Genomic DNA, 5,116 nt, shown 5'->3' with positions numbered 1-5,116 from the left:
TGAAACTGACAACTGGAAGCGGCAGGGACAAGCCACTATAAATGCCGGAGGAAACACCACAGAAGCGCTTCACAGGAGGCTCCCAAGCACTGAGGATGTCACCTAGACAGGGGACGAAAGGTTTGCAACAAAAACTTCCAGCTCGGGGAACAGAACCACAGCAATGAGCACCCGAGCTACAAATCTTCTCACAAACTTAGATTGCAAAGCTTCAAAGGAATTACAAAGCAGCTTACTAATAGACTAATTTTACCTATAATTCATTGCAGAATACAGGCAATAGCAAATTAGCAACTGATTGCATCCCCAAACATATATTTCTCCTATTAATGTCACAATGAAAGGGTTGAAAATTATACCAAGAGTCTGACAATTCCCACCATTAAGCTAGGAATTCTGCCAAGCCTTAGAGGAGAGTACAGGTGAAGGGGGAGAAGGTATGGAGTGGCTGATGCTAGTTTGGCTACTGATGGGAGAGTGAGGTTAGGTCTGGGGTGCTGGGGCAGAAGAAGAGCGTGGAGTGGGTCTAAAAGAGAGAAGAGGTGTTGAAAATTGGAGCGGAGCAGGGCGGGGGCGGAGGATGGAGGTCGGGGAGATTGTGAAGAGAGATCAGGTTTGGAACAGATGAAGAGGAGAAGGAGTTCAGAGCAGGTGAAGTGGACTGTTGAGTCTGGAGCAGAGGATGGAGCTTATTAGGTCTGAAGCTGGTGAAGGGTTGGACATTGAATGTTGAGAAAGGGAATGGAACTGTCAGGTCCAAATTAGGGGAAGGAGGGAGCTGGACCAGAGTAAGGAAAGGACTGATCTCAAATCTGAAGCAAGAACAGAGCATGGCAAAGAAATATGGAGTGGAGTGGTCAACATATTGATTCCAGAGGTGAGAGGTGGTTGATCAGGGTTTGAAGGTGTAAGTGGGTCTGGGGTCAATGTAGTTGGAGGTGGGTAAAAATGGAGTCAGTTGAATGGTGAGGTGGGAGCTAGACTATGTACATAATTGTCTAACATTTCCTGAGTAACTTTGTGTAATCTCACCTGAACCCTATGAATTTTCTGATTTAAATGGAGACTTTTGGTGGGTCCCAGGTAAAGAGGAATTATCCAGTGAAATTTTCAATTTCCCAGGAATTCCTTTGGACTTTGCAATGATGGTGATCCACGGAATCTCCATGCACTATTCTCATCAATGCTGAATATCTCCTCTTCAGCATAATGGATATCCTGAATATATTGTACCTAACTGGAAGTGAACCTCTCCATGCTTTGTGATTTGCAATTTCTTTTCCCTAGACCAAATCTACAAATACTGGCATTTCCCTGAAAATGTGCCTGGAAACAGTGACAGATATCAAATTGTTACAGTAGATCCTAAAAGTATTAAATGTCCATATCAGTACTTATAAGCACTGGCAAGGAGGCATTTCAACTCATGTCTAAGAATCAGAAGATCCCCATGTCCTGAAGTTCCATGGGAAAGCTTTCAGAAAACCCTTTGCTTGTTTGAATCCTCAACTTGACTTTTGTTTCCCACCATTGTTTACATTTCTTCCAGTTGGAGGAGTGCTGGGTGAACAGTTTGTGACATCTGGTTTTCTGATCACTTTAAATAATTTGCTGCTCGCTTGCACTGAGGAAGGCAAACATTGATAGGTACTTGCCGTGAGGAGGAAAGCTCTATTCTTCACAGGTGGAGTGATGCAAATTAAAACGTAGGTGGTGACCAATGTCATGGCTCTTCTTTCCTCAGAGAAGGACCAGGAGTTGGGTATTTCATAGACACAAAACAATGCAAAGGCAGATTTACAGACTCCCTCAGTATTTAAAATATGTGGATCACCTCTTCAAAAATTAATCTCATCTGAGAAAAGTAAAGTAGTGACTGGATGTTTAAAAAATTGAGTTTTGTAGTTTAGCTTTTGCCGGAATGATGGAAGACCTGAAGTGAAATAATGGCAACTTTAACACTTTCAGCAACTTTCAGTTCGATGGACACCCTTTGTGTATGCTACAAACAGACAGAGTAGGCAGATTATTGCATGAGACAGAATCAAAAGCTGATTTGACCACGATTTGCAAATTTAGACCACACATATCCAATTAATGGACTATCTTAAAGACTCCCAGTTGAACTACCAGCTTTTGCATAACCAGTGAAAGCAGTGTAAATAATTTCTGTGATTTGTTTGATGCTTTCACAACTAATAACAGTGCTTGTATCAGCCCGATCAAATCAAAACTTGAAATAAATATAATCCAGCTTTTCAGATTGCCACGATTCCTGTTAAGTAAAACAAATTGCACTTATGAAGTGGCTTTACTATATATATTGAGATCTCAAGACATTTCCCAGGAACACAATAAGGCAAAAATTGCATTAATAGAATTTGATTAACAATGCCCTTATGTAAGCAAATCAAATCTTCCTAAAAACCAACGACAAAAATGAAAGGAAAGCTTGCATAAGTGCAATGGTCTGGGCAATCACACAACATTGTGAAGCACTTTCAAATATTAATTATTTGGAAGTGGAATCACTGTTACAAGCAAGTTCAGCGGTCAAATTTCACACAGTTAGATCCCAGAAGCAAAAGGTTCAATTCTCTGCTTTCTTGAGTGACAGGACACTCATAAGAAATGTGAGAAAATATAACAAAAATGAAAAGTCAGAATCAAAAATTTGTGATTTGCCCCAAGGAGATTTAACCAATGAATTCAGAATCTCACCAATGCGTGGTGACTTCCTTATTTCTATGCTTTCCATCTCATTAATAACCTGACTCTCATCATTTCTATGCAATTTTAAATTCTCTTCCCTTTCCTTGAGAAACTAGACAATACCAATTCCCAAAAAGTAAATTAGAGTGACAGCCTCGTGGCAGCAGCTCACCAGTTGCTTTTTTGGGGTCTTCATTCAACTGTGTTCTCAACATCCCTGCAGGTTCCATGGAAACCATTCTCTTCCACCATTTATCCTCTTGAATCTGCTTTGCCAAACAACCAGCCCTGTGCCTCTTCTTAAACCAATTCACATACCATGCCAACCCTTCAGGACTTCCATTTGCAGGTGAGGGTTGTCAATGACGTTCATGCTACTGCTACATCACTTTGCACACAAGGACACACACGTATCTCATGCATCTATACTCAAAGCATCTTATGGCTGTTGCATTTAGCTTAATTTCCTAGTGCTCACTCACTTTATGCTTAGTTGGAGACTGCCAGACTCAGTGGCTTGCATTACCATTGCAGTGCAGAAGGTTACGGCCTGTCAGCTTCTGTGACTGGAATTATTTTTGTAGCAGAGATGGAAATTATTGAACAGTCAAGGGCACAGATATGTTTCTGTACAGCACCATGATATGCTATTGTTCTACCTAATGCATGTGCCAGCAGTTTATGAAGGGAATACAGTGAATGTGCCTCAATGAAGTGGCCGTGTCTCACAGTCAAAAGGAACCAGTCCTGAATGTTGTCAGAGGGAATATGATCAGTCAGGAGGTAAGGATACAGACAATCAAGGAGATCATCCCATTTCATTCCAGGAGTTTGATAACAGCCTAGTGAACCTTTGCTGTACTCCCTGTCTGACGAGTATATCCCCTCTTAGGTAGGGAGAAAAAAATTGCACACAATGCAGAAGATGTAATATCAGCAAAGCCTTGTATAACCCCAGTAAGAAATGCTTACTTCTGAATGCAAATCCTCTTGCATTGAAGAAAAATGTAAATACAGTATATCATGGATAAGTGTGAAATTATATACTACGGTATGAAAAACCACAAGGTAAAGTATTATTTAAGTGGTGAAAGCAAAATGCCACACAAGCTGGAAATCTCAAAACAAACTCAGAAAATGCTGAGGAACTCACCAGGGTCAGGCAGCATACATGGAGAAAGAAATAGAATTAATGCTTCAAGTCCAGTATGAAGTGATCTTCTTGAAATGTCTAAGATCCTTAAGGGATTTGACAAGGAAGATGCTAAAAAGGTTGTTTCCCCTTGTGGGAGGTTCTCAAATCAGATGGCATAACCTCAGAGTATGGAGTTGATGATTTAAAAGAGAGCTGGGGAGGTATTTCTTCTCTCAGAGGATAATAAATCTATGTAACCTTTTACCACAGACAGCTATAGAGGTTGGGCCGATAAGAACATTCAACGCTGAGAGAAACAAATTTTCATGCATCAAGGAAATCAAGGGTTGAGGGATAAGACAGGAAAGTGGAGTTGAGAATTTTTAGATCAACTATGATCCCATTGAGTGTCAGAGCAGATTCAATGGGATGCATGTCCTACATTCACTTCTCCATCTTATGGTCAATTGCATTAATCATGAATCCACTGATTCAGTAATGCCACCCATTGCCATCATATTGCACTTCATTGGTAGGTCATTCATTATCCAAAAAATGCACATTGCTAATTATCACCTCAAGCAAAAATGAGCAAGAGACCTTTTGCACTAATTGTCTCCTTATCATGTCAGCTAAAAAGAAACTAATCAGATGCTAACCTAAAACAAATGTCACCTAGGCTTGGCATTTCTGAATCACATTCCATAGTTATCACTAAGAGACAGCGCTTCAGAGCTGCCACATACACATGTTGTACTTAAGCCATAAGGACATGATCTGTGATATTCAAGGGTCAAGTTATCATGATTACTTACCCTGCATATCATGAATACATTGGTTCTGCAACAATAAACTGGATCAGATTACATATCATAGAACTCCTTAATGAAGCATGTCATTAACCTACTTGAAAAGATTCTATGCCACAGTGTCAGGGCATACATGCCATTTCATTGTAACTGATGTGAGGGCTCAGGGCTGTCTCAGTCAAATTGGTGTTCTTTTTCTGACATGCCCACAGGTTATTGGTTCACACATCATGTAAATCTTATTTTGGCTGGAGTGCTTGTGGCCTTAGATCAAATGCAAAGAAAATATAAAAGAAAACCATTGTAACTATACCAGCAAGAATAACAATTTTCTACAGGTCTTGGAAACACCATGCAAGTGCAGACTAAGAATGTTGCAGTCTATCATCACTGAACCATGTCATCTGCTGGAGAACAGCTTGTGCTTAGAATGATTGAGAGGCCTTCCCATCCCAGTGGA

The 5,116-nt window shown here is 40.4% G+C and overlaps 1 long non-coding RNA gene across 1 annotated transcript in view; it reads right to left on the bottom strand.

Moving 5' to 3' along the window:
- The window catches only part of LOC122555551, a 44,525-nt gene extending 40,270 nt beyond the window's left edge, over positions 1–4,255 (bottom strand). The window contains exon 1 of the long non-coding RNA XR_006313297.1: positions 3,866–4,255. This is a non-coding gene — a long non-coding RNA (uncharacterized LOC122555551). The remainder of the gene's footprint in view (positions 1–3,865) is intronic.
- Between the last annotated feature and the right edge of the window lie 861 nt (positions 4,256–5,116).

This window comes from Chiloscyllium plagiosum, chromosome 12, assembly GCF_004010195.1.
Source record: "Chiloscyllium plagiosum isolate BGI_BamShark_2017 chromosome 12, ASM401019v2, whole genome shotgun sequence".
In the NCBI taxonomy this organism is placed as follows: domain Eukaryota; kingdom Metazoa; phylum Chordata; class Chondrichthyes; order Orectolobiformes; family Hemiscylliidae; genus Chiloscyllium; species Chiloscyllium plagiosum.
The sequence above is the reverse complement of the archived record's forward strand: the minus strand, read 5'-3'. Positions and strand labels throughout refer to the sequence as shown.